Source organism: Pelecanus crispus, chromosome W (genome assembly GCF_030463565.1).
Source record: "Pelecanus crispus isolate bPelCri1 chromosome W, bPelCri1.pri, whole genome shotgun sequence".
Taxonomy (NCBI): domain Eukaryota; kingdom Metazoa; phylum Chordata; class Aves; order Pelecaniformes; family Pelecanidae; genus Pelecanus; species Pelecanus crispus.
In genome coordinates, this window is record NC_134675.1 from 2,746,289 (window position 1) to 2,761,953 (window position 15,665).

The window sequence follows — 15,665 nt, forward strand, 5'->3', positions numbered from 1 at the left end:
GAGGTGGTGTGCAGTGTTGGACTGTTGCATGCTGAAGCCAGTTCTCATTCCAACACTGTTTCATCAAAAGTTCATTTTCATTAAGCTGGGCAATTCTCACTGTAATACCATTGATGTGGCATATAGCAACCATAACATACAGTACTATATACTTAACATTAACATACTATATTATTATATTAACATTATACTATATTACTATATTAACATACATTTAAGAGATAACATACAGTATTATAGAGCAATTAACATCATACAATTCAGTTCATTGACTATTTTCACCCAAAATCAGATTCCCTTGAGGTACACATTGGACTTCCCCATCCTTTCGCATCACCCACCAAGTGCACCCAGGTCCTTGAGCAAAAGCAATCCAACAAATGGGTCTGCCTTTGCCAGAGGCAGGAGTAACCCAGACTGTCTTCCCCAGCATATTTTTCCTGTGCACTACAGGGACTTTATCCCCTTCTGTAAACCAGAAATCACAATGGTGATTGGACTTCAGTTTCCTTTAATTGCTTCAAAGTCTTTAAATTTGAATCAGTTAAACACATGATTCCAGTGACATGCATGCAAAAAGCATTAAAGCTGAAAAATGAAGGTGGCTCATTAGAGCTGATGCTTCTGTTCATGAGTAACAATTGGAGAGCAGTACTTTATGTGCACTCATTATTGTGTTCCCCCAAGAAAAGGCATTACAGAAGTTTCTCTGAAAATGGGATGTTTTAGAGACCTCATCAGTTAAAATTAAAGGCTCCATCTGAGCAGGCACTTGGTGTGCTGTGGCACAACTTGCAGCTCTGTACACCATAGTAGCATCCTGAGTCTGCTTGTTATATAACAAGGTGGAAAAGCGCTTGGGCATGTGTCTGGCTTGGCATGAGCAGTGTCGTGACTGCTGCCTTGGTGCCCAGATGTGCCCATGGCTCATGGGGAGTGTGCTGTGCGGTCAAGGCAAGGCAGTCCCACTCAGGGCTGGCTGCAGGGAGACAGTGGGGGGAAGCCTGACATTTGTAACAGGAGCCCAAGCCTCCGGGGAAAGGGAGGAAGGGGCCCTTGGGAGGAGTGGCTGCCTGCTGCATTGACTCCAGGTGAGGACCATTCTCTGCAGGGTCATTTCAAGGGATCCCAAGGCCTGGGCATGGCCTGCAGCTGGAACAGGAGCACCGTGGTACCACCCTGCCTGCTCTGGCCACTCCTGGGTCACTCCCTTTCCTTGTCTCCTTCCCCCAGGCTTAAGGCCATGGCCTGCAGCCTCCTAGACCAGGGTGATCAGACTCCTCTGGCACACAGCATCACTGCAGTGTTGCTGGAAGGGGCTGCTGGAGGTCTCCCATCCCTCCCCACTTGGAGCAGGACTGTTGCAGACTAAGTCGGACAAGGCTCTGTCCAGCCAATGCCCCAAATAACCTTCAAGGAAGTGGCTCCACACCCTCTCTGGTGACCTGATCTAGTTCTGCACTGCCCCCTGGGAGAGGAGGCTCTCCTAGCATGCCATTTGAACCCCTATAGGAAGACCATTTTGGGTGTTAATCTCTGTTGAGTTTCCTGTGGAAGGCTGAAATTCACTGCTGCATTTTCTTTCTACTCCACTTCCCAACCTGTCCTACACAAACCACATGTAAGCAAAAACCCCACCCAAAGCAGCACCTCAAGCGTTACAGGACAAGTGGGCATATAGAAGCAAGCACAATTTCTTTCTTCAAAAGATCATCAGAGTAGGCTTTTCCCAGAACATATTTTCAGGGTTTGATAGGCAAAGCAGTATGCTGCACAGAAGAGAGGGTGAGCTGAGGATTTTATTTCAGTTGGCAGCACCAGATTTGGAAGCTCTACACAACAAGGACAAAAATCCTGGTTTAAGTGACACACAATCAGAGCACTGATATGTCTTCACAATGCTGGGAGGACCTTAGAGATATACATGTTGTAGAAGTCACTTCCAAGCTCAAACGGAATCTAATACATAGCATTAGTAGCAAGGCTTGCTAAAGCCTTAGGCTGCAGGCTGTGAACTTTCACCTAGATATGCTGACCCTATACTGAACTTTTACTTAGCTGCATTGAAGGAAGGCCCCCGAAACCGGTGCAAACCAGAAAGATAAGGTTGCCACAACTGTCAGCACAAGCTGCATCCATTAAGATAAGAAAAGGAATGTCCCCCCTGGAGACAGAGAAAGGATCCAACGAGGAAGAAAAAGACCCCAGACCAAATATTGCTTTTGGACCGAACCGTTGTGTGAGGGGAGGGGAACTTAAATTGTAAGGGTGTAATTGCCCAGGGATTTCTTTGTTCAGGGTCCCTCTCCAGAGGCACCCATCTCAAGCTGCCATTTACTGCTGTACCGCTCAATAAATTCATCTGACGTGTATCATGCCAGAGACTCTGCTTCAGGGAAACCTAGGGTCGCACCTGAGGGAGAGAATGTGCCCGAGAGTGAGTGTGTGTGTGCGGGGAGTCGAAAAGGGGCACCCGTCAGCTCAGTGGAGCTGCCCACTGCAAAGGGACTCCGGTCCTAGCAGTTAAAGTCTCGGGTGGTGTGAGTGCAACTCCCCGAGTGGTGTGTGAATTCTCGGGCAGCGGCTTCTCCTTTAACACGGAAGAAGTCCTCTCTGATACCTTATCTTCAACCTCTCTGGCAACTAGGCTGTTAGTCACCTTTTCTGATTCAATCTCTCTAACTCAGCACAGTACTAAACATCCCAGCTGGTGCAAGTTATACTCTTTCAGGTTCATATTCCGCTTCCAACTGTACCAGCCTATTAAATTATATATAATTAAAGAATCCTATTTCCATATGCAAGTCTAGTTACTATCATTATAAATATGCAAACTGCAAAAAGCTTAAAAATTTGCTTTCACTATACTATCAATTTAGACTGCCTGACAGAAACAAGTATGTACTTGGCACCACTGCTTTGTTGCCTGTCCACTGCTTCACCCATACACATTTTAATAAAGCGTCCGTTGAGTCACTTTCTGTCTTCCATCATTTTATTCCCACAAATTAATCACACTTGATCCTGTAAAGTCATTTATCAATATATCATGCAAGCAGGTAGCCTTCGCTGGAGCGGATTACACTCATGAACACAAAACCAAAGGAAGCTCAGAAATAATGCTGAAATTGGAACTCACATTTTTAAAGTGACTTTAAAACAATAAAAAATGCAAAGAAGGTACCTTTTGGAGCTCTCCAAGAGTTATTGATAATATTACTGTCAGGGGAGCACCAAAAAATTTGGCATAAGCCTGCAATAAAGACAGCAGGGAAAAAAAATCTAGTCAGTAAGTGTAAGAAAAGTGAAAAATCGCACTTTAAAAGAGCCGGACAGAGAAATCAGTGTACTCTGACTAGCTGTGTTGGATTAAATTTAAAAAAAAAAAAATCCTTCACCATCACTACATGCATCCGGTGTGGTTCTGAACCAGGAGAGGGCTCGCATTTTTAAGGATTTCGGCCGGAATTTCCTGCTGTGACGTGCGTTAGCATTATCGGTAAAAGTTTTGTTTTAAACAGCTTCGGGCGGCTGTTTAGTGCTCTCTGGTGCGTTTCCAGGAAATGCTGCCCGTTAAGGCCGGGGCCACGCAGCCCAAGGAAGGCACGACGCCCTCGAAAGGGCAGCAGCCCTGCCTACGTCTCCGCGGGGGAGGGACGCAACGGTCCGCGGCGAAGCGGCTCCCTGCGGAAGAGAGCCGGGGGTCGCGCCGCCCCGCCAGGCCCCGCCGCAGACCCGGCGGCAGCAGCGGGCCTCTCGCCCGACCTCAGGACGACAAAGGCGGGCGCATCCCTCGGCGGCGGCGTTACCTTCCCCGGTGGGAAGAGCCCCGCGGACAACCCTCCCTCCTTCCCGGGGCGGGTGGCGGCCGCCGGCTGTTACCATGACGGTCAGAGACTTCGGGTGTAAGGACGGCAGACCCCAGTCGCCTTGCCAGCAGCTCAGCTCCATGGGAGCCGCCATCTTGTTCCCCATCTGCGCGGGCCCAGGAAGCGCGGCGCTGCTGCCCGAGCGCCCCCGGCCGCGCCGCGGGGAGGGAGAAGGGGGCAGGGGGCGTGTGCGCCTGAGGGGCCGCCGCCATCCCCCGGCCCGTGTGGCCGCGGAAGGAGGTCCTGCCCTCCTCCCCATCACCGTTGCCTACTGTCGAGGCCGCCCGCAAGTCTGGAAGCGAGGCTGCTGGAGGCATCGTTGAGAGGTAGGGGCGTTAGCAGCCCGAAGCCGTTGCCCTGAGAGGAAACTACTGCCCGCTGTGAGGCACCGTCGTTTTATTCGTGAAATACGGCTGCTCAAACTACCGTATTGCTGAACTCTAGTTCTCTGGCTCTGTTATTTCACACGAAGTTGCAACTTTCCACAGAAGCAAAAATTTTGATTTTCAATGAAATGTAAAGAGCAATTGTCAGCAATTTGGCTTTAAGAATAAGGAATTCCAATTGTATGGTACCAGTTTTGACCAAGTTATAATGATAACCCATTCAGTGTATTTTTTTTTAATGTGGACCTTTAAAGGCATCAAGTTGTCTGCCGTTTCATTTCAGCATTCATGCAGATGTGCCACAGCACTTATAAATACTAAGTAAAATGTTTCCATCCTTCCCACACAAGGAAAAATATCACACTGCCTAAAAAACAAAAAAAAAACCCTACAACAAACTGCACTGACTGCTGTTATTCAAGTCTTCTGCGCACAAAGAGATGAGGAGAACTAGGGCAAAGCTGCTTCTTTCTTCCCTGCCCTCCTTCCCCAAATCTGTGGTTTCAGATCTGCATGGAATCTGTTTCTATAAGGAGGATGAGCCACCTTATGACTCTTCTTAAGGCAGGCTGCAAGAAGGCTTAGGAAGTAAACAGAAGAGTAAACTTCCTTTACATTTGTTGTGGTTTAGCCCCTGTCGGCAACCAAGCACCACACAGTCACTCGCTCACCCTCCCCCGCCGGTGGGATGGGGGAGAGAATCAGAAGAGCAAAAGTAAGAAAACTCGTGGGTTGAGATAAGAACAGTTTCATAATTGAAATATAATGATAATAATGATGAAAAAGAGAACAACAAGAGAGAGCGAAACAAAACCCAGGAAAAACAAGTGATGCAACTGCTCACCACCCACCAAACGATACCCAGACAGCTCCCGAGCAGTGATCGCAGCTCCCCGGCCAACCCCCCCCAGTTTATATACTGAGCATTACGTCATATGGTATGGAATAGCCCTTTGGGCAGTTTGGATCAACTGTTCTGGCTGTGCCCCCTCCCAGATTCTTGTGCCCCTGGCAGAGCATGGGAAGCTGAAAAGTCCTTGACTGGCATAAGCAGTACTCAGCAACAACTAAAACATCAGTGTGTTATCAGCATTCTTCTCCTACTAAATCCAAAACACAGCACTATGCCTGCTACTAGGAAGAAAATTAACTCTATCCCAGCCGAAACCAGGACAGCATTGCCTTAGGGCCCAATTCATCTCTACACTGTTGCGGAGTCCAGAGCAAAGATGGAAAAAAAGGCAATCTGCATCTTCCCTCCCACATCCAAAAGCTATTCAGGAGCTTTTTCCTCTTGGTTGCCTGAGTGGAATTCCTATTAATGTAAATGAAAAGTAAATAGGTGCATTGAGAATGGATATATGCCTTGACTTGAAAAAGTGGGGCTTCAATTTGTGTTTCTGAAAAAGCAAAACTTCCTCTGAAACCTGTGTTTGAAACCTTGTTCTACACACATTTTACGAAAATGTGGCAGGATCAAACCCATAAATGTTGACATAAATATGGAAGGATGTGGCTTAGAGCTGTACTTCATTGAGATTTCATTTGCATATATCTTAATTTCCCACTAATCCTGATTTTTAATCAGTCATATAATTCCATAAAAACAGTGAGTTTATGAAAGCTGAATTAAGCAGCAGGGATTCCTTTCTACCTCCCCTACCCCATTATTTGTAGTTCAAACAAGTCATGGACACTTCTGTAAAGCAAAATCTATAATGCTGTCAACTTCTCTGTATTCTGTATGTTTAGAATTTTATTGATTTACATAAAGCAAGCAGGACAAATATTTTAACGGTTGAGGTATACTTGCAGATCCTATACAAAAAGTTACAGTCATATATTTATGTAAGAAACTTCCTTACAAAATGTTACTGGCTTTATGAAAGTTTCTTGAAGACACAATGTCCAATAACCACTTTTTTATTCTTCTCCAAGATATTAACCTCCAGTAAGTTAAGCTGGAGTTTGTACTTCAGAGAATACAGAAGAGTGAAAAAGCAATAGCTAATATTATATTCTTTTTATTGAAAATGGTGATTAGGATGTCAAATAGCCTGTGGTGGGTTGACCCTGGCTGGAGGCCAGGTGCCCATCAAAGCTGCTCTATCACTCCCCTTCTTCAACTGGACAGCGGAGAGAAAATATAATGAAAAGCTTGTGGGTCAAGATAAAGACAGGGAGAGATCACTCACCAATTGCCGTCACAGGCAAAACAAGACTATACCTGGGGAAAATCAGTTTAATTTATTACCACTCAAATCAGAGTAGGATGAGAAATAAAAACCAAATCTTAAAACACCTTTCCCCTACCCCTCCCTTCTTCCTGGGCTCAACTTCACTCCTGATTTTCTCTACCTCCTCCCCCCGAGCAGCGCAGGGGGACGGGGAATGGGGGTTGCTATCAGTTCATCACGCCTTGTGTTTGCTGCTCCTTCCTTCTCAGGGGAGGTCTCTTCACACTCTTCCCCTGCTCCAGCGTGTGGCCCCTCCCACAGGAGACAGTACTCCATGAACTTCTCCAACGTGGGTCCTTCCCACAGGCTGCAGTTCTTCATGAACTGCTCCAGCATGGGTCCCTTCCACGGGGTGCAGTCCTTCAGGAGCAGACTGCTCCAGCATGGGTCCCCCATGGGGTCACAAGTCCTGCCAGCAAACCTGCTCCAGCGTGGGCTCCTCTCTCTCCACAGGTCCTGCCAGGAGCCTGCTCCAGCGCGGGCTCTCCACGGGGTCACAGCCTCCTTTGGGCACATCCACCTGCTCTGGCATGGGGTCCTCCAAGGGCTGCAGGTGAATATCTGCTCCACCGTGGACCTCCATGGGCTGCAGGGGGACAGCCTGCCTCACCATGGTCTTCACCAGGGGCTGCAGGGGAATCTCTGCTCTGGTGCCTGGAGCACCTCCTCCCCCTCCTTCTTCACTGACCTTGGTGTCTGCATAGTCGTTCCTCTCACATATTCTCACTCCTCTCTCCAGCTGCAGTTTGTGTCCCCGTGGGTTTTTTTTGTTTCCCCTTCTTAAATATGTTATCACAGAGGCACTACCACCATCGCTGATTGGCTCGGCCTTGGCCAGCAGCGGGTCCGTCTTGGAGCCGGCTGGCATGGGCTCTATCAGACATAGGGGAAGCTTCTAGCAGCTTCTCACAGAAGCCACCCCTGTAGCCCCCCTGCTACCAAAACCTTGCTATGCAAACCCAATACACTTTTAATAGCACCCAGTATGATCTTCTCCATAATTTTTACAGGAACTGAGGTTAGACAAGCAGGTCTGTAGTTCCCTGGGTTTTCCCTCACACCCTTCTTGTAAATTGGAATAACGTTGGCTGGCTTCCAGTCAGCAGGGACCTCCCCAGACTCCCAAGACCTTTGGTAGATGATTGAGAGCGGTCCTGCCGTAACATCCGCTAGCTCCTTCAGTGCTCTGTGATGAATCCCATCAGGCCCCATGGACTTGTGAACACTCAGCTGATACAGCTGGTCCCTTACAATTTCAGTGTCCACAAATGGGAAGTCAGTGTTCCTATACTCGTAGCCCTCCGACTCACAGGACCAGGCAGCCCAAGGTCTATCAGTATTATTGAAGACTGAGGCAAAAAAAGCATTGAATGCCTCTGCTTTTTCTTCATCCCTATTAGTAAGGAGACCATCTTCAACAAGTATCGGTCCAAAGTTTTCTTTAGACCTCCTCCTGCTATTAACATACTTAAAAAAGACGTTCTTGTTATCTGACACAACACTGGCCAGTTTCAACTCTAATTCAGCTTTGGCCATTCCTGTCTTCTCCCTTGTTGTGGTTTAACCCCAGTCAGCAACCAAACACCACAAAGCCGCTCACTCACCCTCCCTCCCCCCAGTGGGATGGGGGAGAGAATCTGAAGAGCAAAAGTAAGAAAACTCGTGGGTTGAGATAAGAACAGTTTAATAATTGAAATATAATAATAATAATAAAAAAAAAATTGTAAATAAAAGGAAAACAATGAGAGAGAGAGAGAGGTAAAAAACCCAGGAAAAAAAAGTGATGCAACCACTCACCACCCGCCGACCGATACCCAGACAGTTCCCGAGCAGCGATTGCTGTTCCCCGGCCAACCCCCCCCAGTTTATATACTGAGCATGACATCATATGGTATGGAATAGCCCTTTGGGCAGTTTGGATCAGCTATTCTGGCTGTGCCCCCTCCCAGTTTCTTGTGCACCTGGCAGAGCATGGGAAGCTGAAAAGTCCTTGACTAGCATAAGCAGTACTCAGCAACAACTAAAACATCAGTGTGTTATCAGCATTCTTCTCATTCTAAATCCAAAACACAGCACTATGCCAGCTACTAGGAAGAAAATTAACTCTGTCTCATCCAAAACCAGGACATCTCTGCATATACGAACCACAGCTCTGTAATCTTCCTGTGAAGCCTGGCCTCACTTCCAGAGGTCATACAATTTCTTTTTCCTCTAAGCTCGACAAGGAGTTCCCTGTTCAGCCAAGCTGGTCTTCTGCCCCACTTGCTTGACTTTTGACACATTGGAATTGCCTGCTCCTGCACTTCTAAGAGGTGGTTCTTAAAAACTGACCAGCAGTCATGGACTCCTAAGCCCTCAAAAGCAGATTCCCAGGGTACTCTGCTAAGTAGCTCCCTGCAGTGCTTAAAGTTTGCTCTCCTGCAGTCCAGGGTAGCAACTCTGCTGACCTTTTTTTCTCATTACACTGAAAATTTTATACTCAACCATTTCATGGTGTCTGCAGCCAAGACAGCCACCTGTCATGACATCCCCCACGAGTCCTTCTCTGTTCATAAATAGCAAGCCTAGGAGGGCATCTTTCCTAGTTGGCTCACTGAGTACCTGTGACAAGAAGTTATCTATCTTCCACAAACTTCAGGAATTTCCCAGGCTTACTCGTCACAGCAGTATGGTATTCCCAGGTGATGTCTGGGAAGTTGAAATCTCCCATAAGGACAAGGGCTACTGATCCAGAGATTTTTCTCCTAATTGCATATAGAATAACTCATCAGTGCTAACATCCTGGCTAGACAATCAGTAGTAGACACCCACTACAACATCTCGTTTGTTTTCCATCCCCCTAATCCTCACCCAGAGGCTCTCAACCACATCATTGCTAACTGTAAGGGCTGTACAATCAAACCTCTCCCTTACATACAGTGCAACACCTCCCCCTCACCTGCCCTGCCTATCCCTCCTGAACAGCCTGTAGCCTTCCATCCCAGCACTCATTCCACCAAGTCTCGCTAATACCAATGATATCATAACTCTGGGAACTGATGAACACTTCCAGTTCATCCTGTTTGTTTCTCATACTGCATGTGTTGGTGTACAAGGATTTCAGATGTGCTCCTGAGCCCTCTGTGCTCCCAGGAGCAGTGTAAATGTTCCCACTAGCATTGCGACCCTCAGGCAATGCCATGCCAACCCTTGGCTTACCTATTGCAATCCTATTGGTATTCCCTTTCCCCATCGATTCTACTTTAAAGCTCTCTTGATCAGTCCCACTAGTTTATGCCCAAAGATGCGTTTTTCCCCATTGGGACAGGTGGATCCCATCAGGCCCCAGCACACCTTGTCTCTCAAAGGCTCTTCTATGGTTTAAAAACCCAAAGTTTTGGTGGAGGCACCAGTCCTGAAGCCAGGTATCCTGGGCTCGTCTGTTTCTTCCAAAGTCTCTCCTCATTACTGGGAAGATTGAGGTAAACACTGCCTGTGCTCCCAAATTTTTTAGCATTCTTCTCAGGGCTCTGAAATCTCTTTTGATTGACCTCAGACTTTTTGTTGCGACATCATTAGTACCCACGTGAAAGAGCAGGAATGGATAGAAGTCTGAAGGTTGAACTAGGCTCTTCAGTCTTGTGGTGTGCTGGTTTTGGCTGGGATAGAGTTAATTTTCTTCATAGTAGCTAGCATAGCTCTATGTTTTGGATTTGTGCTGAAAACAGTGTTGATAACACAGGGATGTTTTAGTTATTGCTGAGCTGTGCTTACACAGAGTCAAGGCCTTTTCTGCCTCTCATACCACCCCACCAGCAAGTAGCCTGGGGGTGCACAAGAAATTGGGAGGGGACACAGCTGGGACAGCTGACCCCAACTGACCAAAGGGATATTCCATACCATATGACGTCATGCTCAGCATATAAAGCTGGGGGAAGAAGAAGGAAGGGGGGGACATTCAGAGTGATGGTGTTTTGTCTTCCCAAGTAACCGTTATGCATGATGGAGACCTGCTTTCCTGGAGATGGCTGAACACCTGCCTGCCAATGGGAAGTAGTGAATGAATTCCTTGTTTTGTTCTGCTTGCGTGCACGGCTTTTGCTTTATTTATTAAACTGTCTTTATCTTAACCCATGAGTTTTCTCACTTTTACTCTTCTGATTCTCTCCCCCATCCCACCATGGGGGAGTGAGGGAGGGCTGTGTGGTGCTTAGTAGCGGGCTGGGGTTAAACCACGACATGTGGTGACATCCCTAATTTGGGCCCCAGGGAGGCAGCAAACTTCTCTGAAAAGAGGGTCCAGTTTGCAAACAGATGCTTCCATTCTGCACAGGAGGGAATCACCAATGACCATAACTCGCCATTGTTTCTTTGCAGAGCTGGTCTTAATGAAGGTTTTGTTGTGAGGGGTTGGTGTCTCTGACCTTGGCAAGACTGTTTGCGCAGGTTCCTCCTCTATCTCATTATGCGTTTCATCTACCGTACCTAGTGCCTCGTACCTATTCTGTAATGGTATCTTAGAGGGTAAGGAGGGGTTTCTCTTACCGGTCTGTGCTGTAACCTTCTTCCACCCCTCCTTGTCCCTTGTGATGCTGCCTTCCTCCTGGCACAAAGCAGATCCTGGACCTGGTTGCCCAGAGAAGTTGTGGATGCCCCTCCCTGGAAGTGTTCAGGACCAGGTTGGATGGGGCTTTGAGCAACCTGATTTAGTGGAAGGTATCCCTGCCTATAGCAGGGGGGTTGGAACTAGATGATCTTTAAGGTCCTTTCCAATCCAAGCCACTCTATGATTCTAGGATATCTTTGCTATTGCAAACAAAGCCACCAATAGTAGCAATGAGGGTCTCTGTGGAAAGACTCCCTCACCTTGTCTGCTTTGTTGCCTCTGTGTATGTATGTGCGCTATAATATTTAAGAAAACTATTTGGAAATTTATCTCTAGTCTTAAAATGCCCTAGCTTTAGGAATTCAGTGTGACTAAAAGCTATTAAACTGCATATAGATACATACATGTAGATAACGTAGCTACACTTACCAAAAAGGAAATCAGTATGGATTGCAGGATGTATTGCGTAAAACCCCTTCCTCTTTCCTTGTGTGTGCAAACAAACAGAAAGCTGATGCTTTAGGAGAAAAAGCGGCTCATATGATGAATCAGCATTACATAATTTGGTGTTCTACTGCAGACCAAAGAGCCCGGAGTTACCATAAGGGTACAGTTTATAAAAAGCAGATGGGCTTTATTTTTAATGGTGCTCTAACACCTGCATATACTCAGTTATAGATGGGGTATTTACCACTGTTGTAAGATTAATTCTATCAGCCAGATGGTTATTTAGCTGCAGAGGACACCAGCTTGCAGGGATCCCAGAGGACCCCACCACAGTTCAGGCACCAATGTGGCTAATGCTTCTGCTCTGTGATAATAGCAAAGAGAGCACTGAATGATCTGCTAAAGCAAGGCAAGGGGTCAAATGCAAACAAAGAGCAACCTGCAACTATAAATCTCTGAGATGAGATAGGAACAGAGATTTTCAGTGCACATGGGGCCAGACACGCACATGTAACTGGCCTTTCCAGAATATCAGGTTGGTCATAATGCTAAATGGCTGTATCTTCCACTACATCATTTTTATTAATGTTCTGTAATTTACACTAAAAAAAAATCAAAAGGAAAAAAAATCCATGCACTTAAGTAATCAAAGTTGATTAGATTCTGATCAAATGAAATGTTTTAAATCACTTGTTGGTCTTGAAATAAACCACACAAAGCTAGTATTTCCAGGCAAATTTGCTTAAAAAAACCTTTTTATTTTGAGAATGATAGTTTAATAAACTGGTTGCTTAGTTATTTTTTCACTCTAATGTTAATTCAAAGTGGATTAAAATCTGCATTGTCTATTAAGGAAATGCACCAACTAAACCTTTCTGAGTAGGTTAATTTTTGTAACCAAAGTACAGAAGAGTAGTATTACATGGCTTTGCACTGAACTCTCCAAGTGCTCTTTGTTGACCCTTTTTGGTGCAATACCATGTAATACCAATTATAAATGTCATTCTCAGCAAGTGTATGCAGTATAGCTTTTCATTCCTAAATCAGTTTTTTATTATATGGTGTCTCAGGTTTCTTAATCACAGCTAATACCTTTACCTTACAAATAACTGGCATAGACATTTAACTTGGGTGACACTAAGGAAACATTGTGCTAGAAGAAAAGAGACAGGAGCGTTCTTTAGCACATTTACACATTTCTGACACTCAGGTAACCAGCCAGCAGCAGGGAGTCTGGTGCTGCCTTGAGGCACTAAGCCTTACTGGAGTTAATGAGTGACGGATGGAAGAAAGAAAGCCTGCATACCCCAAGTTATTAGATAAGGTCAATATAAGTGGTCTTATTAAAGAAGTCCTACAAGAATATGAAGTTAAGCAGGCTCAAGTTGCATGCTGAGAGACAGCCCAGTTCTCCATCCTTACAAGGAGCTTCAAGCTGGCAGAGTGAGGATTCTCAGAAAGACAAGTATTAGGTTAAGATCAGACAGTTGTTACCACACCCGACCATCTGCCTTCTTTCTCTATCAGACACTGCCTCTAGTGGCAGGGAAATCTGAACTGCTTGCAAATCAGCATTTGAACTCCTGCAATTAAGCCTGATAGATTAAAATTGGTTTCTACCATTATATATAAAGATAAAAACCATTGTGGCACTGTCTTTCTGCACTGTTGACTTCCTCAGGATGCTGATGTGAGAAAACCAGAGGAAGCTCATGAACGTATGTGTAAGTTCCAAGTAGCAAGAAAAAGACAGTTTTGCTGTTGTCAACTCAGTAAGAGACTTCTTCAGAACTGGCAACTTACAATAATTTATTAATTATCTGTTAATTTTGCAAGTGAAGTTTTTCTAAAAAGAAAAAAAAAGATATTCATTCACGAATGGCAAATCCACAAAGGACGGTATAAGTATGCTCTGAGGGTACCTGCCTACCAGCCTGGCCCAAATTGGAGATTTCCCAAAACCAAAGCACATAGTTCACAATCTGTTGTCAAAGTCAGCTTAGTGTATGTCCTTGTTTTGGCTGGGATAGAGTTAATCTTCTTCCTAGTAGCAGGCACAGTGCTGTGTTTTGGATTTAACATGAGAAGAATGTTGATAGCACACTGATGTTTTAGTTGTTGCTAAGTACTGCTTATGCCAGTCAAGGACTTTTCAGCTTCCCATGTTCTGCCAGGTGCACAAGAAACTGGGAGGGGGCACAGCCAGGATAGTTGATCCAAACTGCCCAAAGGGCTATTCCATACCATATGACGTCATGCTCAGTATATAAACTGGGGGGAGTTGGCTGGGGGGCAGCAATCACTGCTCGGGGACTGGCTGGGCATCGGTCAGTGGGTGGTGAACAATTACACTGTACATCACTTATTTTGTATATTCTTTTATCATCCTCATTATTATTATTATTTTCTCTTTCTTTCCTGTCCCATTAAACTGTCTTTATCTCAAAGCACAAATTTTACTTTTTTTTTCTGATTCTCTCCCCCATCCCACTGGGGAGGGGGGGAGGGTGAGTGAGCGGCTGTGTGGTGGTTAGTTGCCGACTGGGGTTAAACCAGGACAATGTAATTGTCAACATCCCTACTGAAGTGGCACAAATCTCTTGTAGTAGGCAATAAACAACATTCCACTACACATGCTCTCTAATTAAGAGTGACATGCCCCCTCCTTCTCCTCCCTTCCCTGCATACCATTCTGATCTGATCACAGTAATGAATGCTGTTAGCATGTAGGCACAATTTGAGGCGACAGAACTAGAGGAAATGGTCACAAACACTGATGGCCTCTGCACTGGCCACACAGCAAGCCTCAGAAAATCCTCAAGCAGGACCTTCCTGCCTGTGGATTTGATTCTTTGGAAGGAAGAGACAGAAACTCCCCTAAGCAATTTTATTTGTGTGGTGGGTTAACCTTGGCTGGACACCAGGTGCCCACCAAGCCACTCCATCACTCCCCCTCCTCAGCTGGAGGACAAGAGATAAGGACAGGGAGATCACTCATCAATTACCGTCACAGGCAAAACAGACTCGACTCGGGGAAATTAGTTTAATTTATTGCCAATCAAAAGTCAGAGTAGAATAATGAGAAATAAAACCAAATTTTAAAACACCTTCCCCCCACCCCTCCCTTCTTCCCAGGCTCAACTTCACTCACGATTTTCTCTACCTCCTCCCTCCGAGTGGCACAGGGGGACAGGGAATGGGGGTTGCAGTCAGTTCATCACACATTGTCTCTGCTGCTCCTTCCTCCTCATTCTCTTCCTCTGCTCCAGCATGGGTTTTCTCCCACAGGAGACAGTCCTCCATGAACTTCTCCAATGTGGGTCCTTCCCACGGGATGCAGTTCTTCACGAACTGCTCCAGCATGGGTCCTTTCCATGGGGTGCAGTCCTTCAGGAACAGACTGCTCCAGCGTGTGTCCCCCATGGGGTCACAAGTCCTGCCAGCAAACCTGCTCCAGCGTGGGCTCCTCTCTCTCCATGGGGCCACAGGTCCTGCCAGGAACCTGCTCCAGCACGGGTGTCCCATGGGGTCACAGCCTCCTTCAGAGCGCATCCACCTGCTCCAGCGTGGGGTCCTCCACAGGCTGCAGGTGGATATCTGCTCCACCGTGGACCTCCATGGGCTACAGGGGGACAGCCTGCCTGACCATGGTCTTCACCACGGGCTGCAGGGGAATCTCTGCTCTGGTGCCTGGAGCACCTCCTCCCCCTCCTTCACTGACCTTGGTGTCTGCAGGGTTGTTTCTCTCACATATTCACGCTCCTCACTCCCAGCTGCTGTTTTGCAGCAGTTTTTCCCCCTTCTTATATATGTTATCACAGAGGCACTGCCACCATCGCTGGTTGGCTCAGCCTTGGCCAGCAGTGGGTCCGTCTTGGAGCTGGCTGGAACTGGCTCTAGCTGACTTAGGGGAAGCTTCTGGCATCTTCTCACAGAAGCCACTCCTGTAGCCCCCCCTGCTACCAAAACCTTGCCATGCAAAACCAATACAATTTGAAAGAATAAGCGTTTCTAAAGGAAATATATAGAATTTTTCTGAATAAGGTGCTCACAAATTGGAGAAAAAATTTAAAGACTAGAACTGAACACAGAGATAATATAAATCTAGTTCAGTAGCATCAGAACCGAGATATTATTCCAG